The sequence below is a fragment of the Tauraco erythrolophus genome, chromosome 4, assembly GCF_009769465.1.
Source record: "Tauraco erythrolophus isolate bTauEry1 chromosome 4, bTauEry1.pri, whole genome shotgun sequence".
Classification (NCBI taxonomy): domain Eukaryota; kingdom Metazoa; phylum Chordata; class Aves; order Musophagiformes; family Musophagidae; genus Tauraco; species Tauraco erythrolophus.
The window spans coordinates 8331116-8358945 of NC_141468.1; positions in this window are offsets into that span (position 1 = coordinate 8331116).

Consider the following 27830-nt stretch of genomic DNA (forward strand, 5'->3'; position numbering starts at 1 on the left):
CTATTTGCTTGTCCATGCATCCCTTGCCACTGAAAATACCATACCGGGGTAGCCCACCGGCACCATCCATCCCTTCCCACTCCGCAGGTACGCTCTCCCTGAACAGCTCCCTGGGGAGCACGCACAGACGCACAGACACACAGACACAATGAGAGCCTCCGACTGGAAATTCAAACAAAAATATGGCTGTCTACTCCAAAAAGCAAACTCATTTACAAAGGTCATCTCTGTCGAGGAAGAGTGATGGGTTACTCCCCTCTCGGAGGCGACTGCTGTCGCTCCTCCGCTGAGTTGCATTCACCAGCACAGTTTTGAGAAAGAAGAAAGAAATAAAAAGAGAGAGAAAAGAAAAGAGACAAAAGCTCGGCAAGCCCCCTATTCACAGAGCTAGCCCCGCACCTCCCCTTCCCCTCCTCGGGTAAAAGCTGCTTCAAAAGACATTAACATCTTCCCCTACCTTCGTTCTCATCGGAGACAGAAGCCCTTCCATTTTGGTCCGATCCTCATGCCAATCCTCGTCCCCCCAACTTAGTCTCTCATTCCCGTCTCAAGCATCCCACACGAACAAGAGCATGTCAGGGACCGCCAGCGACACCCTCGCGGAAGCTCCACCAGCCGCCGACCTGCCAACTTGCGATCCTCAGTTGCGTGGAGCACCGTTCCTGGAGAGACCTTCCTCCCTCTCCCTCCTCTCTCTCCCTCCCTCTCTGCATAATCTGCCTGCAGCTATGTTTGTACCATCGCGGCTGACAAACGATCCCTGCCTTACGTAATGCATGCAGCGCAGGACGAGCGATCCCAGCCCAGCTGTGGGGATCCGGTCGGCGGCAGCGATGGGAAGGTGTGGGACTTTGCTCTGCCTATTGTGCCACTGGGTTTGATCCGGTAACGTCCCCGCGCGGGGCTGACGCTCATCGAATCTCTGAGCCAGCCAGGAAAGCGCTGAGAAAACTTCGCCGCTGTGGAAAGATTGAGGATTCCCTGGGATCGACTTTTAGAGGGGTGTATTCCTGATCCCAAACTTCAGCCCAAGCGGTTTTCCCCGCTTGAGCAACGCCAACAGTCGGAGCATTTTCTCTTGGGTGCGTTCGCTGCCTGCAAGTGACCAAACCCACCCTGAAAGGGAGTTCCTGTCAATCGTCAGCTGGGAATCAAGGGAGAGAAAGAAAGAAAAGGAAGCAAAACAAAAGGAATATAGTCCTGCAAAGTTGGTCAGCCAAAGACACTCGCTGATTGCGTTTCTATTAGCATTTTTGTTCAGATCAGAGCACGCCTTTACGGAAACCTCCCTAATTGCCCCCAATTCCCGCATTTTGGTTTCCATCAAGGAGTGATGTCGGGACTGAATCTCTTTGGGAGAAAAATCCGACTGGAAAATGTGCTTCAGACCTGCAAACACATCAGTGTTCTGTCCACAGGGCCAAACCAGACCAGTCCAAAGCAAAACCCCTCTGAAATGCCACCAAAGGAGCACCAGCCGCCCACCACTGCTCCCAAGGTCAGCTCTCCCCAGGGCCACCCCACTTCCTAATACAGACACAAATAAGACTCCCCTTCCCCAGCCCAGGGGATAACTTTCCACATACCAGTACCCAATTGCTGTCCAAAACAGAAATTAAGAACCCTGTTGCACCACTAGAACCTGATTTTCAGTGTTAGAAAATCGCTGTCAGGCTGGTTGGAGCGTACCACAGGTAGAAATTTCTAACGCCCTTTAACACGGGCTCTTCTCTGAGGCCCCACAGCTACGTGCTCAGGGAGAGTCACCGTCTGATTAAGGCACTTAGCTGGGATTCAGCAGATCCGGTTCAGCTCCTCATGTTGTCACACCTTCACTGAACAACTATAGGGATTCACCTCATTTAGCTTTCACCATCTAAAATGCTGTCCTCTGGTCCGAGCCAGCCACCGAGGCTCCTGCAAAGCCAACGAGAGAGACAGGCTCCTTCCCAAAGCAATTTGCCCCAAATGTCCAAAGCCAAGGAGAATCCTGTGCTTGGGTCCTCTGTGGCTCCTCATCGCCTCTCCTCTTACCATGGTTTCATGATGTGACTGCTCTGGACAGGGGCTACCTCTGCCCATATGTATCCTTCGTCCTCAACACAGGCTCCCGGAGGCTACACCAACATGGAGAGGGTGCGAGGGAATATGTTCATGGTGATGTATGAGGAAACAGGGTGCAAAGCCTGGGATGAACCCAGAGAAGGACATCACTCCTGTCCTGGCAAGCCCCAGCAGAAGTGCACCCGGGCAGTGACACAGATGAGAGTGTTCGGCCCCACACATCCCTTTTCCTCTCTATCTCTCCCTTCTGATCCTTTCAACCATGTAGATCTTGCACTTTTAGGGCATTTTTCTTATTATTCCTTGTGGGGTAAAAACAGGGAGGGGAGGTGCCCCCTACAGTCATTAACATTAATATCAAAGATAATTAACTGTTCTCAGCCAAACTCAGCTCCTTATTAAAAGCAAAGGAATCTGATCATATCATATTGAAGGCAGAGATAAGTTTTCCAGAGCTAAAAAAGACATTGTACAATGCTGGCAGGCTCATCTATTTCTTGCAGGATGTATATAAATATATCTTGCTATTGGTATTTACAAGACTTTAATAAGTGGCTGAATAAATGTCAGCAGGAATTCCAGGCTCCAGTAAAAGACAACAATTGTGATTTTTCTGCTGTACAACATCATGTCAGACTCTGACGTGAGGTTTACAAGCCTGTGCACCTGCGAAACATCCTCTCCTCCAAATCGTCAGGAGAATTTGACTCTCCAAAGTGTCAAGAGGAATCTAAAGAGAGAGAAGCATTTGGGAATTCTGGAGATCTCAGGCCACGTGGGCAAGCTCTAACGCAATATGATAATGTGGATGGTGCACCCACGATAGCATATGAATGACCAATTCTCTTTTAAAGCTCGGTTCTGCTTTGAACTAGGTTAAACCATGGTGCCTCATGAGGTTTCCTGTGTTATCTCTGTTTACAAGAAAAAAAAAAAGAAGGTAGCCTTCAGTCTTCCTAAAGGCCAAAAGAGTAATTCAGTCTGGGACCAGAAAAGCAAGCCGGGGCCTTTCTGGTTCAACAGCACTCAAAGCCCCTGTGATCTGAACAGATTGGGGAATTGTGCTGATACTGCATGAGTCAGAGCAGAGCCCAGCTCAGCAGGACGAGCAGGAACGGGAAAGGGGACGGTGCTGTTTGAGCAGCACCCATGGCCGTGACCCTGCCATTGGGGAGAGCGGGCTGCGGCCCCCAGCTGCATCCCGAAGGATGCTCTGAGCCCCTGAACGAGTGATGAGCCCCTGCACAGCATTACCCTGAGCCACAGCTGGAGTGGTGTGTGAGAGCCTGGTCTGCCCACTCCCACCTTCATCAGTGGGGCTGGGAAACCCAACTAGCTCTGCCTGGGCAAATTTCATCGTGGCTCCCTGGAAGGCAATGGGGTTGGTAATTTCCAGCAGATAGAAGAGCTGGGGCAGCAGTGGATGGATGGGGATTGTGTATATATGTCTTCCTTCTCTCAATCTCCAGGCACTAGGTAGGGCTTGAGGTCTAGTAGTGTCTGGGCAGATACTTCGCTTTAGCCCATGCAGCCACCAACCTGTCCTTCACGTGCCACAGGAGCAGGACACCTGCCCTCGGCATGCACCCAGGCTGTTTGCAAACCCCTTTCACACTCAGAGCAAAAACTTTATAACTGTGAGAGCAAGAGAGGCTTGTCCTCACTTTAAAATGAAAGTTTTAGTTGTCGTAGCCAGGAGAGCGATGTCGCGATAGTGCGTGCCATGGTCTGGCACTCAGTTCCTCCCCTGGGCTGCGACTCATGGCAATGCTCAAATTACCACAGACTCGTTTGACAGCCTCCGCTCCTGCGATTCTCAGATCAAAGGCACTACAGAGGCAGATGGAGCATGTGAACACTTGCCTTCTCATCCTCCTTTTGGGGAGGGGAGCAGCATTTGACTCAGAGCCTGGTCAGCTACACCCAGCGTATCTCAGGTTCTCCGTCTGCAGAAGGGGAGACCCACTCATCTGGTTGGCACAGATGTTGCAGAGGTTCATCCTGTCCTGGATTCAACCCACCTCATCCTAGAAGTGTTTAAGCTGGGAATATAGTTTCTCTTGGCTCCTTAGCTAATCATGGGAGCAAGACTGATACCTTGAAATCTCTTTTTATTATCATAATCTAAACGTCTGTGGGATTCCAGACAGTAGACCAAGGTAGATGTCTGCCTTGGAGCTGAATCTCTTTCTAGGCTCTGCTGACTGCATTGACAGACCTCCATGAACCAGAATAAGAGCAGAGATATCCAGAACGAGAGCAGAGATATCTGCTGACATTCAGACAAGTAGATGTAAATGGCTCAATTTAGGTATCTGTCTCTGGAGTTGAATCTTGACCCAGGTACCCATTAGTGGGGAAAATGGCCAAAAAATTCCTTATATTCACTGTTAGGCTATTGGCTGAGGGTCCTAGAAACAGCCAGACCCTATGGTATATAACTGAACTCTCAGCTTTCCTCTTGTTTGACTGGTGCGGGTGCATCCAAGCCTGGATAGAAACTTTGTGAATCGAAACCCTTCCTAACCTTTGGGGTGGGGATCCCAACACAGACCTAAGTTGTATTGCCTGCACCAGTCTTGAAAAGTGGAGAGAGTTTGGATTTGGACCCAGCCTCCATCGGTCTCTGAGGCAAAAAGCTGCCATCACCTCCCGCCTGCCAACTCCCAGACCCGCCGGTGACCAGGACAATGAGTGCTGCCACAGCCCCGCCGTATCTTGCACACATGCCGCTGGGCGACCTCGCAACTGGTCATTTCATCCAGCGAACAAAAGGTAGCATCACAGTGTTGCCATGGCGACGTCCCCCCATCTGAATGGCTATGGAATTGCATAAGGGAAAGGGAAACATCCCAGTCACATACAAGGGCTGCACTGAGACATATCCTAAATTTAGAACAGGCAACATGGGGAATACTAATGAATATTTAACACTCAGAGCGCTTTCCATGCTCGCTTTTTTATTTTTGTTGCACAGTTTCCCTAAGCGCAACATTTGCCTCCGAATGATACGGATTTTATTGCTACTATGCTGCTTTCGTCACCGCTTCTCCAGGTTTCCCCTGCTTTTTGTTTCTCTTTTGTGAATACAAGTCAAAACCACCACACAGCCCTCACAAAAATAGCATGTGCAAATCAGGACCGATGCCTGCAGCAGGTCGGAGGGTTGAGGAGGGAAATGGGATGTTCACGTGATCCAGTTTCCCAGCCTGACTCTGCTGTGTTTGGATTGTGACTTTTACTACAATCTACTGATATGGTAACAAAGGCAAACTGTTCAAGGGTTATCTAAAAATGGGTAAGATTTGCTTATGTTCTACAAGTACCAGTCCCTTTAGGGCTTTTAAAAAAAAAAAAAAATTAAAAATAGTCACTTTCAACAATTAATTCTCTGCTTTGTCTAAAAAAAATAATCTTTGTTTCATTCATCCAGGAAAAACAATGTCCTGTAATTCCTTTCTTCTTCTGTCTTTTTTCCCCTAAAGGGTGGACGGTGAAAAAAAGTTGTCAAACCACCCATAATCCTAAATTCTGAATATTTTTATGTGCCTTTTTAGATGATACGCTTTACAAAAAGGCAAAGGTGCTGGGCATGGCAGTAGGTCCCACCTGCTACTGCCAAGGCCGTGCAGGCAGATTGAGCACCTCCTGGTGATGAGCAAGCTGATTTTTTTCGAGGATGGCAAGGGCAAGCGAGACCCTCACTGGGTGGGGTGGCATGGGGTGCCCACCCATTTGGGTGCAGCTGGTAGCACTGCCTGCCTGGGGACCCCTGTCTTCAAGAGGTGCGGGGTGGAGACATCATGGCACAGACTGTGGGCTGTGCTGAGGCCTGAGTGAATCCTCTCTGAGCTGCCACCACTTCTCCAGTCTCCTTTTCAGTTATAGATTAAGTTATAAACAGGGTTAAAAAATGCGATATTTCAGATCATGTTCTGAAAGTCATCTCCTGGCACCTATAAAGCTTTGTTCTCGGAAAGGCCAGATCCTCAGCAATGATTTTTAGAAAGAAATGTGCTCTTTTTACTGGTTAGTGGCAAAGCATTGGGGTCTCTTTCGAGCCTAGCAGCATTGCAAAGGCTGCCAGGTGCCTGAAAGCTTATCTGTGTGCTCCCTGCTTGGTACTGCTCCAAGGCATCGAGGATACAGACGCAATTCAGCTGGCACGTTCACCGGTGATGCAAGAGGAGGGACTGTGCTGTGCTGGGTGTGTTGCTTTGGCAGCACTGAGAAACTGGAGCTATGTTTATTTGTTGCTGGTTGTAGGGTGTATCTTCCAACCCGAGAGAGGAGGTTTTCCTCTCTAAGATTGCTGGTGCAGTCCTTTGAGACCTGCCCGTGGCTTCAGAAGGAGAAGGACACGCCTCTGGGGAAGTAAACAAGGGGTAGACCCATGCTCTTTGCAAGCTGTTCCACTGATGCAGCATTTGCATGAGTTGAGTGTTGTCAAAATCATTTGCCAATTTACCCTTATTTGGCACCAACCCTAGTGAGGACTGGAAACACCAATTACTTTTCTGGAGTTCATCTTTGAGGCTCTAATGATCTGCTTTTTCCAGAACAGTTATGGTTTTCCCATGAAAGTGAAGCAATACAATGAATATTAACGTCTCAAGGTATCAATAAGATTTGGAAGGCAGACATTAGAAAGTCATAGCTGAAGATTGTAGGTCCCTGTACAAGGCTGAGAGACTGACTTAAAGCAAAGGCAGTTTTGTGTCCTGTCCTGCTTAGCATGGCCATCAGAGTCTGTTCATCCTCCTCCAACACTTGCAAGGCATTTATCTCTACAACACATCAATGATCTCAGCCATTCTTATCACGATTCCTCTTATGTCAATGTAGTAGTTTAGGAAGGAAGAGCTGCCTCTTGACCACGCAAGCAAACCACCTCAGCATAGGTGGGGACCACTGTGTTTAAAGAAGAGGTCATTCAGCTCAGCAAGGTCCTCAGGACCAAGCTCTGGCTTGGTGACCTCGGCAGGCTCTGGCTGCCTTGTTTCTGCTTGCCTCCATCCCAGCTCACCAGTGCTTTGAGGATCTATAGATGAAAAATGAGAGCTGTAGAGATGAGGCTTACAGAATAAGAATAATAGCTGCTATCTGGAACCTCTGCCCCAACAGAGAAAACAGCCTCTGGCAGTCCCGGCTCCCAGTGGGTGCAACCACGAGGCTGAGCATCCTGCTTCATCTCCTGACAAAACGTGTGCTGGGAATACGATGGGGCATCCTTCCCTAAGCAGTAACTGGAGCTATACTTTCCTTTCACTGCTAAGTATATTTGCTGTTGTGGATGTTAACAGTCAAAACACATACAAAGCCTTTTACTATAGCATTAGGTCTATGTATGCATTTTCGACAGTCAGATAGATGATTTATTCATCCACTTCAGTAACCATTCAAACAGGGCATGATGTTCACTACGGCGTAGAAAGCAACAAACACTGAATGTGTTTGGTTTGCAAGAACATATCAACAGAGCAGGATAACAGAAGCTGTTTTTCCAATGTAAAGGACTTCACTGCCATCCCTGTTAATATCTCTGTCAAATTAAACACTGTTTCCCAAAGCTACAACTCTGCTAAAGCACGGCTATTGTGCTCTCGGTTAGAAACCTGATTATAGCCACTTTATGTCTGTAAAAACGCAACCTCTGATGCAAGGTGACTCCCAGATAGTCTGCAAATGCTCATAAGTGCACTTGCTGCTCTATAGACACGTCTCTGTGTGTATTGGGAGAGGAGGCCCAGCTCTCGCAGGGCAGACAAGGCATTAAGTGAGAAATAGCCATTTCACTGAAGTGTAATGTCATTACAACTGTGCAAATCCTGGACCGTGGTCATTTTGGCCTGAGGAAGAGGAGATGAGGAGGGAACAGAACAGAAGTGCTATTCTGCTATGCTAAGCAGAAATAGAAGACAGGGGTGGGGGGAAGAGAGGGATTGACAAAGTACAAAGGAATAATAATAATCTGGGGTTGCCCAAAAGCAGTCCTGTAAAATACTATTTCATGCTGAGATTCTTTAATCTTCTTTAAAGGTTGGGTTAGTTTTGCAGCAAATCAGAACCCCAAATGAAAAGAGCAACCAAAGACCACCTCTTCTTCAAACGTCTGTGCAGTTTTGGTCCTTCTGAGGTTGGAGGCTGGGGGAGAATTTTGTAGCTCTCAGAAGATACACACGCATGAAAAAAAATTTGCAGGCAGGACGATCAGCTGGATGACAGAGTCCAAGGTAGATCCTGCACATCCCGTATTTGATGGAGACAACCTGCCTCACAGGACTTGATCAAATGCCTGAAAACAGGACCCAGGGAAACAAGTGGTATCTCTTTTTCTTTGCGCCGATCCTGCTTTTTTTCATTTTATGTATTTTTTAAAGAATCATAGAATCATAGAATGGTTTGGATTGGAAGGGACATTAAACATCATTTTTGTCTTGGTTTGTCCAACCCCTAATGTTTCCCACCCTCTAACACCCATGAACTGTTTGTAAACTCGGAGTCATCGCTATCTCTGCCAGGTTTACCTTCTGGCATAGAGGACAGACGCCTCTCCCCTTTCAGCTCAGCTGGGGCCCCTGGAGCTCCCCCAAATAGAAGATGTATTCAGCTGATGCCAGTAGCGTGTTGCTGCCTTATGCTGTAATCGATATTTCTAGCTACACATGTGCATTTTCTTCAGCAGCTGCCTGTGAGCCCCTCCCTGGGTTATTGTCCTCTGTGAGCTCCAAGCCTCCCCGGTGATGCCCTTTGGCTGACCATCTACGGGTCACTGCATGTCCCAGCTGTGATGGTTTCTGAGCAAGGTTTCATTGGCATTGGAAAGAAATGAGAGTTAAAGTGACTCAGAGGTCAGAGATCATCTCTTGCTTTCTTGCTCATCTACTTTCCTGAGTCTGTTCAGCTCGTTTAAACTCTTGGTTCCCTCAAACCCTTTCACTACTTGGATTCAGCTCTTTGGGGTGGGGCCTCTAAGTGTCTGCAGAGGTACTAGCCCCTTTTGGGTGCTCCTCTTGCTGCATGAGCAGCAGTGATATAGATATACTTCTAAGAGTATTTCCAATTCTAGGTGTCCCTGTTGTCTCATTTCTCCATCTTTACTGGACTATTGGGACATTTATCCATCTCCCAGAATGTCAATAAAGATATAAAATAATTATGCCAGCGCAGCATCCCCAGCAAGGCACAGGAGAACGTCTACATATAATGAATACATATCATCAGGCTGTTTTCAGCCTAAGCAACAATCCCCACTTACATCAAAGCCTCATCTGAATTAATATTTGATGCTGCAATTCATGCCACTATTAGATGCTGTTAAAATTCAGGGACCCCAATCTTTCTTTATATGGAAACAACGACAAAACTCACTCAGCTGGGTCAATCTTCAGAGGTGGGATTCATCTCAGTTAACTTCAAATGTCTATGGTGGCTCCAGCTCAGCTGGTTCATTATCATTTCTTTATAGTAAGCGGAGTGAACCGACACTTCTAAGGCTCAATTCCCTTGACCTGTGTTAGGACAAGGTGGCACATGTGTTAGCTGCTTAACAGAAATGCATTTTTTTGTGTTTCCCGTGCCACAATCCTGGCAGAAATAAGGATGACAACACCTCGTTAAGGCTACTGCTCATTGTCCTTACAATGATCGTGATGGCCGATCTGAGTTATCTTGCATGCAATAAGAAAGGCAGTCACCGTGCTGGTGGAGCTGAACTTTTTAAAATAATGGTAGATGATCTACAGTATGGGGCAACAGCCAGAAATTGTGGTCTGAGGAGATGGGGTCAAATCGAACCAGTTGCCTGAAACCTGCCTGTTGTGTGTGATATTTGCAAAGGTAATGGACAGCAGTTCAATAAGTTAATCAGCTAATTCACTTTACACTAAAGTCTTACCATCATCTGGACGTAATGACGGCTGGACACTCAATTTTTCTAAGTGTTTCCTCACCCACTTTTTATCCGTTACTACATTTGTGATGTCATCACCTCTTCTTAACTATCCTTCCCTCTTTACCTTACTCTGCTTATTAAAAACAATTTAAAAGGCAGCATCATTCTGCAAACACACAATTGAAGGTCTATGGAAGCATTCAATTTAGTCAAAGAAAGAAATCAGCTGCCTGGCAGTTTTCTCCTGTTGATTCAAAGGAAGCTGACACTTGTCTTCTCTTAGCCCTTACATGAGTTGTGCAGACTTAACCCAAGGTTATGTGTCTCCCTCTAACCCATAACAGGCAAAAGTCTCCCGCAGCTTCCAGAGGGATGAAGTTCAGCCTTACGACTGGAGGACTGAGCTTTGATCCCTCTGAAGAGCTGTAGCCTGGGCTGCTATAAACATTGATCTTCAAAGCATCAGCGCGATCAATACGGCCGGTGCTGTGGTGCAGTTATTGACGCTGGGATGACTGAAAATAAAGGCCAACCTCGTGACGGCGGCTATGGCATTTCTCCATGAGTGCTGGCCTGACTTGTGCCTCAGGGCTCACGTGTGTGGGACAAGAGCAGCTCCATGCTTCATGCCCTGGCCAGACCCAGCAAATCCTTGCTGAACATTTCGGGCAACGCTGAGGTCCACTGGGTGCAGCACGTGGTGGCTCTTACTCACGTGGAGCACAATTTCTTGTGCGTCTCCATGGGAAGAGGCAGCCCACCTTGGGCATGAGGAGCAGGGACCCAGATCTACTCTGTCTTCTGCCTTGTAATCCCTTGAGGGTTTAGGGCAAGTTACGTCACAAACCCCTACGCACTCAGTTTTATCACTCTGAAAGTGGGGATAATCGGTAACTCAGAGGCACATGGCATGGATAAGGCAATTAACCATGAAATCACAGATGGAAGATGCAAAAGAAATGCAAAGGATTAGTTCTGCAGAGCAACCCTGCCAGGCAGAGTACATTTTTAGATTCTTTTTTCTTTTTTCTCCCTAACTAAAAATCACTAGCAAGCTGCTCCTTATGGTCCTGCTTAACCTGTTAATGGGTCATCTGTACCAATACCAGCTACATCTGCAGCTGCCTATGGAATAGTGGGACCAAGGCCACCTGGGCTCAGCACCCTTACCTGGGAAGCCCATTCTGTCCTGGTGCCAGGTCACCAGAGGGCTGTGGAGCCCACATCTTTGTTGTCATTTCTTGGCAAACACTGCGTGTCCAAGAGAGCAGGAACCTCTCCTTGTCTCTGTTACAGACGTGGACTAAAAACAGGTTGAAAACTGTATCAGGATGCAGAAATCTTGCTGTTCATCTTCAAAGGTGGGATGAGCTGAAGCAGACCCCACGTTTTGGATTTTGTGTAAGTCTTTGGCTCTCCTGGTGACCCAGGGTGAGAGATCAGGTAAGGGCAGGGTCTTGCTAAGAAGACAGATCTTGCTTGTGGATGAAGTCACTTGATCACATAAACGATAGGAAATTTTGTCAGCAATAGGCTCTTAATGTTAATGAAATAGCAATAGCAATGGGTCTAATTTCAGGAGAAGCTATTTAGTTGCCCGTAATCACCAAAAGCATTTTCTTCCTGTGGTTGCTGACTCCATTCTCTTCTGCATGGCAGCAAGGCTTGCACCAATACAATACCATTGACTCCCGCCTGGTGTTGTCCCATTGCTATTATTAATCACTGCTATTATATGTATTTGCCTTTGGAGAGCCAGAACCAGAGGTATGTTCCTGTCCTTGCCTCCCTCTTCCTTACATGAATCTCTCTACTTCGTCCCTTGGAGCTGCTCTTCCTCCAGTCATGATTCTTTGAAGTAACCTTGCTGGTGTGCTCCTCAGAGGGTCTCCAGGACCTTGCTGTGCCTAGGCTTAGGAACACCACCTCAAGGGTACTGCACCATGGCCTTCAGCCTCATCTTCAGGGTGTATTTGCCTGCCAGAGCTCAACGCTATTGAACTGTTACAGTTTCTTCTTGAAATGCTTTTTACTCTGGCAGGGCCTCACATAGGTAATCTGGAAAACTATTAAAGGATTTTTTTATTATTTTGTATCATTTTAATGCAGTTTAAGAACATCTTTAACATCTGGGATTTTGAAAAAAATTGTACAGGCTATATAGATTTACTCTAAATCAGTATCCCATGGATAATTAAGTGGTCCTCATTTTAAAAGGTCACTTAGAAACACCATTGGATTTATTACTCACTAGTGATAACCACCTGGGAGGTAAAATTATCTCACCCAAGGAAAACTCATCCTGTAGCACTGCAGCCTGTAAGCACTAGAGTCAGACATGCAGACGATGGTTTCATGTGATGATTTATCTAGCAGCAGTAAGTGAAGGGGCTCTTGCCCTTCTTCAGCCTCCCTGAACCCAAATCCATTCCCCAGTCCCCAGAGCTGGTGTTCCTATTTATCTGGGAGATACTGGATTAGAAAAATAATCTCAGCTAAAGCAAAAAAACATGCAAGAAAAAAAACCCCAAAAATGAATAAATGAGGTTTCTATTATCTGCCTTGTGAAGAGCAGTAAATTACAGCAGAAGGAGCAGAATGAGAAGGGGAAGGCTTTCATCTGCTGCTGGAGAAAGTCTAACACAGGTCTCCTGTCTCTGCTTGAAATGTAATTTTTTGGGTATCAGTGAGAAGTAGCTGACTGTATTTTGTTGTTTGTTTGGTCAGTTTTTTAAGACCAGTTTTTCTTACACAGGCAAAGTCCTTAGGCACACTTGCACTAGCAAAATAATGCTTTTGCTGGTAATCTATTTTGTTAGAAAACTTCAGTAAACTACATCAGGCAAAGGCCTCTTTTGCCCTGGGCTGCCCAACCCAGGAGGGTTGGGCTGTAGATCAAACCTTTACCAATAAGCCTTTAATAATGTAGAATAGGCTATTGCACAGATTGGCTGCTTTCCTGAGTTTCAGATAGAAAAGAAAAATGTTTTACGGTCCTTATTGTAGCCTCAGGTATTCAAAATTTCAGTATCATTACATCTTCTAAAACACAGGGGTCAAATACTCGATTAGATGTTGAAAGACTCCACAGCGATTCTGTACTCAGTGTATGTCTCATAAACATGACTGCAACAGGAAAACAGGAAAATACTCCAAAGTGAATGGTCTGCAGTCTGGCTTCATACCTACTTGTCTGTCTTAGTTTGTTGGCAACATTTCCAGCTGATGTGAACAGCCCCCTCTTATCCAAATGACATTAGTTTAGACCTGATGATGACATTTCCAGAGCAAATGTGCATTCCTTCTGCACAAATATGACGAGTTCCTTGTCAAAGCCATTTTGTTACAAAGACGGGAGCACAATTGTGGTTCAGAGAAAAGACCATTGTTTTGTTTTTCTGATGGAGCGACGTTAGGCTGTCCAGCGACAGAGTTCTGTCCAGGATCTGCTGGATCTTGAGCAGTGGGCCAAGGACTTTGTATCCCCCAGGTTAGAACTCCTATGGCAGGGCTGGCTGAGCTGGATGTGTGATGACTTCTCTCCCACCCTGGTTTAAGTGCAGCCTGTTAGCTTAAACCATCGACAGTCAACATTGCAGCCCAGGCAACTTTGCAGAAGGGAACTTGGTTTGCATGCTGTAATTACTGGTGGGAGATGCAAATGTGAGTGCCTTTGAAACCTAATCCTCCTTCCTGAACACATCGCTTCTCGACTCTTGGCAGATCCCTTTGCCCTTTGCTATCTCCCCCAGGGCTGCAAGCAGAAAAATGTCCGGACCAAGGCTGTATATGGCCACTGCTTCATCAGAGCTCACAATTTTGGCACACTTGGCCCTCTCTGCACAATAAAACCATCGGTCCTGCCTTCACAGGGACCAGGCTGTGACATGTGCCCTTGCACTGAAAGAGAGCAAGCTCAAGCAGACATGAGAATACATTGAGTGCTGAATGCAGCTGGAGAGATCTGTCTCTCCTATTGCAGATGCTCAACCTCCAGAATAGCTGTGAGGCTGATGCTGATTTTCAGGGATTTCCACCTTGGTTTTCTAAACACTTGCTTGTAACATTGAACACTGTTTAGTTTCAGAGCAAAGAGTCTTCCACTGAAGCATCTCGTCTTCCCAAGTAGTTTTGATCCCCCTTTGTCTCCTGTTGTGTTGGTACTTCGGCCATGTCAATAGAGACTCACCAAAATCATGAGCCCCTCGTGCCAGGGGAGGTTTTCTTTACACAAAAAAGGCTTATCAGGACAGGAAAAATAAGGTGGTAATCAGCAGTCTAGTCTCTCAAAAGACATTTACCAGAAGCCAAATGATCAAATACATACATTAATCCAAACAGTATGTCACCGTCAGTAGAAAAACACCTATGGCCCAACTCCGCATATTTTAACTCTTTTTCTTTTCCCTTGTCTCCTGAGGATAAATAAGGTTTGGCTGCACTTATATGTTAGACCAAACTGAAAAAAAACCCCCAGTCTTTCTAAGAAAGTATATTGTTATTGAGTAGTCATGACAGGACTTTTATTATTTAAAAGCAACATCTTTCTGCCTATATTTTTTTTTGACAACCACATTTTTAAAAAACAAATTAAAAACTGCATAATTTTTCTACATACGGGTATTGTTGAAACTGTCACACCTGATAAGAGCACGAAAAGAAAGATGAAAGCGCCGTGCTCATTTCTGAGCAGCTGGGAACGGTGCTGAGAAAAGCACAGCAATTGAGATTAAGAGAGAGTCTTCACAGTGCGAGATAACCCAGCTGCTTGGAAAATCAAATCTATTGAACATACAGATTTCATGCAACAAAACAATGCCTTGCTGATAGAGGGAAATAACAATGCTCGCGCGGAGTTGTATAGTCTTCGAGTCAATTTGGAGATAAAAGGGCATTCCTATATTTTTCCTCTTTAGAAAAAGTCGGAGTTAGCTTTCTAATTGTGCCTATTCATTGCCTCTTTTTGCCAGCTCCAAAAGATCAGCTCAGAGATTTTCATTTGATAATAACATACCCCACAATTCACCGGAAAGGGCACTTGAATGGGGAGTTAGGGTGTACAGGTTCCCTTCTAAGGTCTCACACTGGCTTTAGGCATCTTCTTCAGCCCTCCTTCTCCTCAGTCTTCCAATGCTAAAAAGACATCAACACCTTTGTAAAATGTTTTGACATCTCTAGAAGAAAAGTGCGATATGACTATCCCATCATTTTTGTGCTCCTGACTAATTCATGTTAAGAAGTCAGGAATAACAGGATTTACAAAGCTGATCAGAAAATATTTTTACCTCTGCTGTAAGGTGTGTACATCATAAGATGCCCCATTTTTCTCTGAAAAATATTGTTTTCTTATGGGAAGTGATAATTGTTCATGATCTCTAAATCTTTAGTTGAAATCTACTTTTCCATTGAAAAATGATTTTATGCGAACATTTTTTGATGAACTGTGGAACAGCAAGCTGCTCTATTGGGATTTTAAATTTTCATTATCATCCAGATATAACACTTTACCTGCAGTGAATTTTTGGTCCAGGTATAAAACGTTGATCATTCCCACTCATTCTCCATTCTCTTTCTTGCACTATGAAAACTATGAACACGAAAGGACATTTCCAACAAGACCCAGTCTTCCTTCCCAGATTCAAGAAGTACATCAAACCCTGGAGAGGGATTATAAAACTTTCCTTTTTCTTTACTTCAGTACTTACTTTATTATCAGTAACCTTCTAATAACCTATGCATGTGTAAGATATTAATTGAGAAAAGTAATACTTCTGGAATTTTAGTTGGATATCACAGAAATAATAGTTTTAATTCCTCTAAATGAAGTCTTTTATTTATGCATGAAAAGACGGTTAATGTGTTCCCTGATAGCCTTTTGTTAGGCTTTTGGCATTGTAATAACTAACTAGTTGTTGGGATTTTTTTTTGTCCTGGCTAGGTTTTTTTTGTCCTGGCTGGGTTTTTAATCAATGACACAATACTTTACCTTTCACCAAGTGCCTCTGGTTTCCTTAACAGCCTTTGTAAGAAACTTCATCAAAGACTTTGCAAAGTCCAAGGAAATCACTGTTGACCAGTTTTCTTTCAACTCATTTTTGTATGGGTGCTGAAGACTTCAGACAGATTGGGGGAAGGATATCATATTCCCCAGAATAGGCTGTTTAGGTTACAAGCAGAGTCTCCTGCAAAAAGCTGCTGAAAGTGCCACAGTCAGAGTTCCTCCCTGGTCCTGCTTAGACCAGCAGTAATATATATTACAACTTGTAGTACTGAAATTACCCTCTTGGGATGAATTCCTAGCACCACAAGTTCTTTCTTGAGAGGGTATAATTAACAATGTTTTGATTCTCTCTCCCTTTTTCTTGGCAAATCTGGACTCAGGCCTTTACATCTTTGCCTCGGTATCCTCCAGCCCTTGTGAAAATGATGTGAGTTTTGGCCTTAATAACAAGCCATGTAAAATCTACATAATTGACCCCTTTTCTGGAAATATTTCAAAGCTTTCTCTTTAATCTTTGAATATGCATGTGCAGAAGGAATGCCCTCATTTCAGCAGACCCCTGTTGCATACGGCAGCCTTCTTGCTGCCATACAGAAAGGACATCTAGGGAGTTGTAAGAAACGGGGAGTTTTGCCTCCCAGATGCCCTACTTTTCCTTTCTGTGTGATTTTATGCAAAGGAGTTCAATCTCTTTATTTTTTTGCACAAAGCATCCATGGCATTACTGCACATATTATAATCCACGTAGCCACGGGATATCAGGGTGACTGGGTCCCATATTGAGATCCACACGCCACTGCTGGTCTCTGGAGCTTGGGTGAGTGGTCTGAAACTATTTTACAGCACCACGCGGGACAGAAAGATTTCTATGGCTGTCTGCTGGGACAGAGAGGTACCCCAAGCAAGTCTCAGAGGTGAGAGTTGAATCCTTGACCCAAAGATCTGGAAGCAGCTCATCAAGATACAGGAAGTGTTAAGGCACTTCTGCCTTTGTTCAAGGCATAAGCTGTCAATGTGACCATTTTCCATTGTGTATAATTTGTCTAATTTCAGTGCTACCTGGCCAGGTTCAGGGCTAATCTCCCACGGCTTGTGAGTCTGATTCTAAGCCCACTGAGTCCATGACACGTCTCCATTGACCCTGAGGGGACCTCAGAGCAGTGCTGGTGTGGATCTGAAACAGTGGGGGAGAGTGTTTGATTTTTTTATTTTTTTTTTTTATTATTATTACTTACGAATATTATTGACCTCAATATGAGCTTTTTTAGCTGCAGTCAAAGGCAGAGTTATACCTGTGGGCAAGATCTTATTGGTCTCTGTGCGTTAGCCAAGTTTTTCCTGCTCTGATTCTTGGGTGGGTTGCTGAGATCTGCCGATCACAGGTGGTGGGTGGTTTTATCCCTATTTTTTCTGCCCATTAATATTATTTAAAGAGATCTACAAACATTGCATCCATGTCCCTTTTCCAGGAATGGTGTCACCATGGGAATCTTGTGCAACTGATTGTGGGAACTGATGGCATGTGTCATTGTGAATAAAAGAGAGAAGCTTGCTGCATTGTAAGTGGAAAGAAAGGGAATCTGCTGTAGAAATTTTGGGAGAGGGCATCCAGGCTGCTGTATCCATGCCTAGGGATCCATCTATAAGCTGTAGATCTACAGGGCACTCTGTGCTGGCTTTGGCTGGGATAGAGTTAATTTTCTTCGTAGTAGCTAGTATGGGGCTATATTTTGGATTTGTGCTGAAAACAGTGTTGATAATACAGGGATATTTTAGTTATTGCTGAGCAGTGCTTACACAATGTCAAAGCCTTTTCTGCTTCTCACCCCACCCCACCAGCAAGTAGGCTGGGAGTGCACAAGAAGTTGGGAGGGGACAGCTGACCTCAGCTAGCCAAAGGGATATTCCATACTATATGATGTCATGCTCAGCACATAAATCTGGGGGAAGAAGAAGGAAAGGGGGGAACATTCGGAGTGATGGCATTTGTCTTCCCAACCATTACATATGATGGAGCCCTGCTTTCCTGGAGATGGCTGAACACCTGACTGCTGGGAAGTGGTGAATGAATTCCTTGTTTTGATTTGCTTTTGTGCATGGCTTTTGCTTTCCCTATTAAACTGTCTTTATCTCAACCCACGAGTTTTCTCACTTTTACTCTTCCGATTCTGTCCCTCATCCCACAGGGAGGGAGTGAACGAGCAGCTGGGTGGTGCTTAGTTTCCATCTGGGGTTGAACCATGACAGGGACACGGCCAGTTCTTCTGAACCAGGACTCTCCAGATCATGCCACAATGCTGAAGGGTCTTCTGGATTAAAGGAGAAACAAAACCCAAATCTGATAAAATCCAACCAAAAAAGTGATGGGGTCTTATGCTAATAAAACTAAAGTATGGATTGAACAATGCCAGCTTTAATGATGGCATCTGTGATATGGGCTGAGAAGGTATTGGACTGTCTCTTCCCTGGGGAATATATGAATATCTCATCTCAAATCAATTACTGAGTTGCTATTCCCACTGCTGCCCTTAAGGCTGTCAGCCAACTCACTCTAAAACCCCTGTTCTGAGGTGGTTGGCGTCTCAGTCTTTAAAAAAAGACCGAAAACCACACACACAAAGGCCGCTCTGGTCAACCATGAATGGAAAATCGGAGTCTTAAGTTTTCACTGTTTCTCTTTCCCAGCTGTGCTTCACCAAAACCTTTCTTCTCTTTCCCTTTAGCATTTCTCTATCATTCAGATGTCTACCTCTTCTCAAGCGCTGGACGATGGCTCACTCAGCACTTCCTCACACTGCTCTCTTCATTCCCCCTTTCTTCTACCAATCCATCTAAACCACTTTATTCTTCATTCAGTTACAAAGCCCTGTGGTTGTTATGCCTTTATCTGCCAACAGGACTGAGAGAAAGGATGCTGGAGATAAACCTTCATATCTGTGGCTGAAACCTGCCTTACCCCGTTCCAAAAAGGGACTTCCACTTCTCCATCCTTTGGAGACAGTCAGTCCTTCCACTCGTTAAGAGGCAGCTTCTCCAAGTCAATATTACTCACGTGTTTATTCAAAATCAATACTGCTTATTACAGCTTCTGCAATTGTGTCTCACTATCGCTGTCACCTAGTTAGCTCACAACCTCCCCGGCAGACTCCCAGCTTGCTGTGAAGTGTTGGAGTTGCAAGATTGAGAAAAAGAGATCATAAAGCAGACGGAAATAGAGACCTGCTGACGGAGGATGTCACAAAGAACGTGTTGCCAAGAATTCCCTCGTCTGCTTCTCATTCCCCCAGCTCAGGCACATACGGCCAGATGAGAGACAGTCATGATCTTTGAAATCTCTGTGTTACTCTCAGTTTCTGCTTTCCCTCCTGAAAAACAGAAGTGATAACTCATCCCTGGTTCGGGGGTCACAGCAAGGATCAGCCAGTGCTCAGGAGAAACCATCATCTAAACGTGCCTAATATTTGTATACCTTGATGCTGCCCCTGCGGAAGCAGATGGCGAGCTCCCATTGACTTTAATGAGGCCATAAAAAGCCCATTGTGTGCATGCAGTATGTAACAGCTCCTCTTGCAGCCCACATGCCGTGAGTACCACTTTCCCTTTCACTTTCCCTTTTGTTGTCTCCACAGACTGAGCGAGCCTCCATTGACCCTTCCCCCCACCCCGATCCCCCGTGGAAATGCAGCCTTCTCTGTACAGAGCTGGAGAAGAGTGGAGGCCAAATTCACAGCAATGGTAGGGTCTGTGCTGGCACCTCTGCTATCCCCCCTGCTCCTAACCAAGCCCAGATGGATGTCATAACTTGCAGGTGACACAAAGCATTCCGGAGAGCCAACTCCAGAGCCAACAATGAGGGGCTACAGGAAGATCCTGGGGCACTGAATTACGTAGCATTAAGATGGCAGATGAAATTCAGTGTCAATTAGAGCAAAGATAGTCACGGGGGAAAAATAAACCTACGTACACATACACAATGATGCTTTTGAAGTGCTGACATCAGTCATGAAAAAGATGCTGGAGACACTGTGGGTAGTTTTCTGAAAACATTGGCTAGTATTGAGTGGTAATGAGAAAGGCAAAGTGAACACTAGGAAACCTGAGGGAAGGGGTTGAGAATAAGATGCAGACTTCATCACACTGCGGTAGAAATCTCTGTGCACCCCTATTTTGAAGATTTTGTGTTGTTCTGATGGCTTAATCTTGAAAAAATAGAGAAGAGAGAGACGAGGCAGAAATGATCAAAGGTGTAGAAGGGCTTTCACAAAACGGAGGAAACTGAACAGAGAACTTTTGGGCTTGGAAAAGTGATAAAGAGGAGCTAAAGATAAAGGTCTGTAAAATCACAAATAGTGCAGCAAAGAGGAATAGAAAAATTGTAGTAATTTGTTTCTCATAACATAGAAACTAGCAGGCATGCAACAATATCATCAAGCATTAGTTTAAAATAAACCTGAGAGCACCTTTTGTACAGTATGTCATTAAACCAAAATCTAGTGCCAAAAAATACTGTGGAGCCCGAGGTGTAAGTGATTCAAAAGGAAACCGATAAAGGAAATAGATAATCTTAGAGTGGTTAAGTCCTTTCATGCTTGTTAAACACAAAAGTCCAGCTGTAACTTTTAGTTTAGGAAGAAAATTTAATCCTTGCTGGGAAGTAGTATGATACACATCCTTATTCCTCTCTGTAAGCATCCATCAGTGGGCACGGCACACTGGGCTTGATGGCTAATTGCCTCATACACCTGGACAGGTTACAGCCCTTATCCTATGGAGGCAGCACGCCAAAGTGCACTCTGTGACAGCAAAATAAAGTCTGGCATAAAAAGACATCCCCTGTGTCACCAACAGAGCTGCTGTTCCCCTACGTCAGCTGAGGACTTGTCTCATGGGTGGCCCGTGAAATAAATAAGTGTGGAAGTTTCCGGTGAAGACCTCTGCCCCTTGTGTCTGCAAAAGGCAGGAATAAATACACACATTTGTAATATTTCAGACTCTGATACTTGTTTTTCCATTGATTATCTTAAAAAATAGGGGCTATTTATACGCATTACGGTCTATAACTGTCAGCCTTGTGACAAATCACCCACCTAGTGCCTTGTCAATGATGTGGAAAATAGTGACCATACAAACAGATCGAATGAAGTGGGAGTTAGACGGTACAATGGTGGCAGACCACAGCCTTTGATCTTTAAAGGGCCGAGGTCAAACCTTTCTGCACCGAGGAGTAAAAACAACTAGGAGAGTTCAGCCTGGTACGTAGGGAGCTGTGAACCAGCATCTCTTCTTGGGAGAGGTGCAGGGTTTGTAGAGGTAAAGCCTGGGGTGAATGTGAAGTTTTGGACTGGGACTGAAGGATCTCTAGTTAGGGAAGAGTAATTCCAGTGGTGTTGCCAGACTACCTGACTAGGAAGAAGGTAAGTACTATTAAGAAATTTAAATCTCTGGGAGAAGTCCTATAGGACTAATAAGAGGCTTCTGGGGAAACGATGCTCCTGTATGTGGAATGTTTCAATGGGATGCTCCAGTGCGTGGAATGTTTCCGTGGGGGGATAGTGGAGGACAGCGCTCAGAACCACAAACAGGAGAGCCTCTTTTGCTGTGTGTTTTGTAGCAGTTTGGTTTCATGCAGTTACTGCAGCGCACCGGACAATGAGCAATCTCAGGCTAAGTCACTTCAGTACTGCTTTACCTGTGTTTTTCTATAGAATGAAATACCCTTGATTATTGGGGGAGAAATAGGTTATTTTCAGGCTAACAAAAGCACTGTTTTTTCCATCCCGCCCAGGGAACCATCCCTCTTATTTATTTTTATTGACCCACTCTGCTTTTCCCATTTGATTTACAATTTGACAATTGCCACTAACTGCACCTTTAGCAGTTTCTCCTGGCTACTTTCAACACATGAAAGTTAAATACTGGGATGAGGATACATTAAAAGCCATTGCAATTTTAATTTTAAACTCTGGTAGGTTTTCTTTTTTTTCCCCCCTTTTTTTTTTTTTTTTTTGCAAGCCTACCAGCCCTCAACTATAATGTTTTCACCTACACTACCTCTTGCATTTGATAAAAATGTATTTATTTGAATGCTGTGCAGCACTTGCTGTACAGAGATGGGAGAAGGCAGGACAGGCAACACAGCCCTCTCCCACCCCTGCTGCTGCCTGCACAGACAGCAGTGCTGCCACTGCTGCCCTGGGACAACACCAAAACTCGGATGTATTCTGCACTGGATGAAGCATTGGGGGTGCAAAGGGCCTCCGTGTTCCCCGACAAGGGAGCTCAGAAAACCCTTCGCTGTGTCGGAGCAGCCAAAGAAAAAGAAATGTCATTTTTTGGATTCCAGCCTCCAAGGAGGTAAAGCACTTGTCCTTCTGCTTGACAGCAGACCACCTGTTCTGCGACACGCCGTGAATAATCAGTTCCACGCGATGTGCTCTCACTGTCTGGGATTAATTCTCTTGTGGTCACGTGTGCTCAGGCTCAGCAGTACCTACAGCTGCCGTCTCACCCAGGTTGTCATCAACGCTGATCAGGTAGGAAGTTCACAGCCTCTGATGATGGCCCGGGGGCTCCCAGTAAACTGTTTTTTCAGTGATGGTGAAGTTGATCTGCAGTGCCAACACAGAGCAGCGTTAAGCCATCTGGCTATACAGATGCCACGGGGCAGAAAGGAGCCCCTCACGGCATCAAGGGACCTCTGGTTTATCTGGTGAAGGGACCTGCCTTTCTCATGAGACCCTGACTGATCTCCCAGACCCTCACCTCGGCGACCCACCACTGCAGTGGGACAAAGGGGCAGGTCCCCAAACTTTCTCTTCCCTATATTCCATACTAAAAAAGGGACAGTCATCATTTAGCTCTGAAAAAAAAACCCTAAAGTGCTTTGGAAAGACTTCAGACATCCAAGACAGAGTTTTCCCAAGTCCAGCCTGAAGGTGTGAGTTAAACTTACCCCGAGTAAAAATAGTCATTAAGATTTCTCTCATCTGAACTCAGACATGTGAAAATCAGATGCCTAATTTTAAGTTAGTCACCCTAGACTAAGCTTCCTCCTAGCCACAGGTGTCCAGAGGCCACTCATCTGATCTAAGATGCCAATTTCAGGATAAGATGAACTACATGTTGGAGGCACATACTACTTTTCATTGACCATAGGGAGACAGTAGGGTGAAGAGCCCAGAATTTGATGTCTAATTTTTAGATGTCCTAAACTAGGTCAGAAAAATCACCTCCGGCCCTTATGGACAGGGATGAACTGCTTAGGCCAGTGCTCGAGGGACATGAGCACAATCAAAGGTGGTGGTGGCAATAGACAGCTGGGTGAAGGGAAAGATGAGACTGTCCTGTGCTCTAAATGAGATGAAGGGGTGTCAAACCTGAATGACCTCTGGTGATGGATCCAGACTATATGATCAAATGGCGTGCACTAGTTTGGGGATATATCCAATGAATGCAACCCCAAGATGACAGAGCTCTGAGAGTGGATAATGAAGCAGAAGAGAAGTCACTAGGGATAATCGAAGTGCAGGGTCATCATCTTTTATTTCTTTTCACCTGTTCTTACCAGTTTTGCACTGGTGTCGTCTGCTTTGGGTTCTATGAATAAACAGTTTTATCTATTTGCGGCTTAACAAAGAGAGCATTAAAGGTATTTTAGGGAAAACGGATAAACATGAAGGATTTCGTTATGTTGGGTGGGCATAATGATATTCCGGGCCTGGATTAAGGCACGACTAGCCTTCTTTTTAGTATATTGTGGTCTATACATAAAAGAAATATATATATATTTCAACCTCATGGTTGGCACCTTGCTGACTAGCAACAGCAGGCATATGAAGAGCCGTGTCCTCCAGTGAGCACTGTCAGCCTGGCACACTCTCCAACATGTGAGCAATGAGTAGGAAACAAGCCTGAACATTCACTGTTTCAAAGGGGCTTGGCCACAGCCATGGAGCAAGCGGCTGTATCGTGAGCCGAAGCAAACCAGGGCTCATGGGACTACATTCATCTACTCTTTCCCAATCAATTGTTTCAGTGAGATTATCACAAACATGATGGATCAGATCACTTAATCCAGTTAGATGGCAGCTCAGGCAGATGGGTAAACAAGGGGAACTGGGAGTCTGATGGCCTCTACTGACCTGGAGCAGCAGCCGGTCAAGGTGGCAGCTTTCAATGCTGGTCTTGACCTTCTTGAGATTGACGTTGCTAACAAAATACACGCAAGTGACACAAGAGATGTGTAATTTCAGGTGAAGCATTTGCCATTAAAAGGCCAGAGGATGGAAAACGCAGTGGTAGCTATTTCTTCCTTACCTTGTGCACCTTTAGGAACAAGTAAAACATTCCTCATTCACAAAACCAACAACAACAACAGCAACAGCAACAAAAAGAAAGATGAGGCTCGACAACCTATTTAGCTACTTCTGTGCAAGGCAGAGGACAGCGCTTTGAATACAGTGCAAAATGATATGTAAGGCTGGAAATGGTAATTGCACCACCGGATTTTGGAGGGTAAAGCAGCACAGCTGAGCTACATTTAATGAGGGTGCTCTGACGCCACTAGATCTGCACAGCAGCCAGTCCCTCGTGAGCAAAATGCAGTCATTCCTGCCTTGTGTTATTTGGTATTAATCAGCACAGCGCCTTAATTAAAATTTAACACCTGAATTAGAAAGATTTTGATCATTAATGACTGCATGCAATGCCGCACTCAGCGTGAACCATCAGATAAGCATTTTCATTTCGTATATGCAAATCCTGCAGCTGGAAAAGGCAGCGTTTTGCTTGTTTTTTTAAAAAAAAGTTGAAATAATTCTATTCCTTACCCTTGGTAACACCAACAAAAAGTGTGCTACATTTTATCCTCCTTCCTAAGAAAAATAAAATAAAAAGATGCTCACACTGAAATAAAAGCACAAGTGTGTTAATGTAATATATGCGATTCATTATGGTCTAATCAATGATTAGATGTGACGTTCGACTCTGCCCTCTCACGAAGTTTTATTAGATGGGAGAATTAGTGCCTGGGCTGGCAAACAGGGGAGGATTGAGATCTAGAGCCCCGTATCTTTATACTGAGTGCGCGGACATCAAAGGACTTCTCAAGTAGGCTGTGGGTGAGGATTTTGTTTTGGGAGGGTGAGAACAAATCTTCCTTCAAAAGCCAAAAAACACGGGGAGAGAATATGCATTTCGCTGACACCAAGCGTTTAACTGCAGCAGTCAGAAAATACAACCGCAGCCAAAAAAAGAAGAAATAGCAGAAATGAGCAGCAGAAGTCCATTCTCATTGAATAATCACCACGTACATGGACATGTAAATATACATTTAAATATATTTAGCTTACAGATGTTTTCAAAACTTTTAAAATAAATAACAGGGTTTTATAGTCTGGCAAAGCCCAGTATTTTGAGATAATTAAGCCTGATTGCTTCCAGAGCAGGCTGTTAATAGGCTTTCGTTGTTTATCAGGGGTCATTTAACATTCGCAGTGTAAAAAACATCCCCCCAAATCATCAAGACACTTTCCATGAACAAGCCCGCTTAAATAGATGACATGATAGGTGGACATTTGACCTCTCCATGGCTCACAATGCTTGACACCAACTGCTCTATTTACCCAGTAGTTTCCACCCCGAACATGGGCACAGCACCTCATCACAGGTGCCTCGAGCTGCCTTGCCCTTAAAGCTGCCTGAGTGGGAATTTTTCACCTCTGAGGTCTTCAAAACTTGCTTAAGGCTGTTGTCTCACCTCCTTATAGTAGGGCTGACGACTGTGATGTCGTTGGAAAATATGGGCAAAAAACTCAGTCACTTCCAATGACACGAAACAAAACCTGGGATCTTCCTATGAACCCCTCGCTGTAAGGTTTGCCTCTAAGTCAGCAATGTCACCCTAAGTCAGCAATGTCACCCCTTCAAGGTCCGAAGGAGGAGCCAGCAACCCACTGGGTCCCTGCCAAGCGCATCTAAGGTCCATGGACCTCAGAGGCCAACCTCAGAAGATTTGCAAGAGCAAATTGTTGACCACTGGTGGAGCAGAAGCAAAATGTCCTGGTCTTCAGGGTAGTGAGGGGCAAGAGCTGGGCTTGGATCCAGGGGGATGACATGCTGAGGGGGGGGCTGCACTTTGTGGCTTCTCAAGAGCCATTGTTCCCAAGAGCAGCCAGCCTGGAAGAAATAGGAAGCAGCTGTTTTGTGCAATTATTTCTTCACAATGTATATATTATAGCAGAGGCTGTAAAGGCGCATGTTTCCATGAAGAACCTTTCTTGTGAACAGGACATCAGCAGTGATTAATAATTCCAGGCTGTTTCTTGGGGGGGAAACCCAAATCATATAATGACAGAAATATGAGCAGAACAATTTGCTTCCTCTCCCACAACAGCAGCTTTTCTTTAATGATCAGGCGACGCTGGCTGCAAAGTCTCGTATGAACTTCAGTGAGTTTTGTCTGAAAACCACAAAAAATTCTGGCTGTTTTCTGAAATCAGCTCTTGTCTTAAGTACCTTAATTTACCAGCTTTGTTCTGCTCTATAGTTTGATTGCATTTGTCAAGTGCAAAGCAAGTGTCAGAGGAACACTAGAAAAAAACACTGATAACACTTGACTCTAAGGGCGGACGGTAGATGAGTAGGAGATACAGAAGAACAAGTCTAAACTAAAATCATTTCATATTATTTGAGAACTGCCAGCTTCCATCATTGTACTGTAAATCTTACAGCATTTCATTTCTTTTTTTTTTTTCTGAAATCCCTAAAGAATACAAAGCTCACTTTTATAGGCATAAATGTCTCGTTATTGTAAGGAAGGCAACGAAAATAACTGCAGGAATCTAAAATAAAAAAACCCAGAAGGCAGCAAACAAACAGACCTAACCTCTCCAAACCTATTTCCAGCTCACTATCCTCTTCTCTCAGGATTTATATGTGGAGTTTGGCAGCTTGACATATGTGATAGTAAAATTAAAGTGGTAGCTTCGAAAGATGAGATTTATGGCAAATTAAACTTCTTGAGGATTTTTGCATATACAGTTAAGAAAGTTTGAGAATGTTTATTTAGTTTGGTTAAAATGCCAAAGTCTGAAAGCCAAATCAACTGATGAAAGATATTCAGCTTTAAAGTATGCAAAACCAAAACCAAGGAAACATAATCATGTTTTATTTAAAAACACACATATACACACTCTCTGATGAATGATATAAGCCAAGTGAAAATCACTTACAACAAAGACTGAACTTGTGGACTTAGTGACGCAGTCGTTGATCCCTCATTGTCATAGAAGACCATCTGCTCTTCAGTCTCAGCTTGGATGCTTGCAGATACATTTTTAGCATTTTTTAGCATGTACATTTCCTGGTACTTCCCTTACATGCCACTCGGAAACTCACAGTCTCAGAATGGCTGTATTTTTCTCTCTTAAAGGACAGGTAGCAATTAAAGTGTCGTTAAGCTTCAGAGTTAAAATCCCCTTGAGTTTAAGAGGTCAGACTGCCTCTTCCACAATACTGCTTCTCTCTAGATGCAGGAACATGCAAGATCAAATCTCATCCAGAAGGTTTTCTTCATAAGGAGACAGACATGACATCTTTTAAAGAAAGATAATTCTGAGAGACCTGATGAGGTCACTAAAGAAACACTGACACAGTGCATTAGCAAGGGCCAGTCTGATGTGACCTCTGCCTGTACCATTGAATATTGTGGGATTGCTTTTAATATCGACTGTTCTTCAGGGAGCAGGAGGTCATGAGCTACATTTTTTCATACGGTATGTGAGTGGTTTGCAGATGACTGATGCCTGCTGATCTTTGGGGCTGCACGGATCACTTGTAGTGAGAGGCACCACGTGTGATTAAAACTAAGTC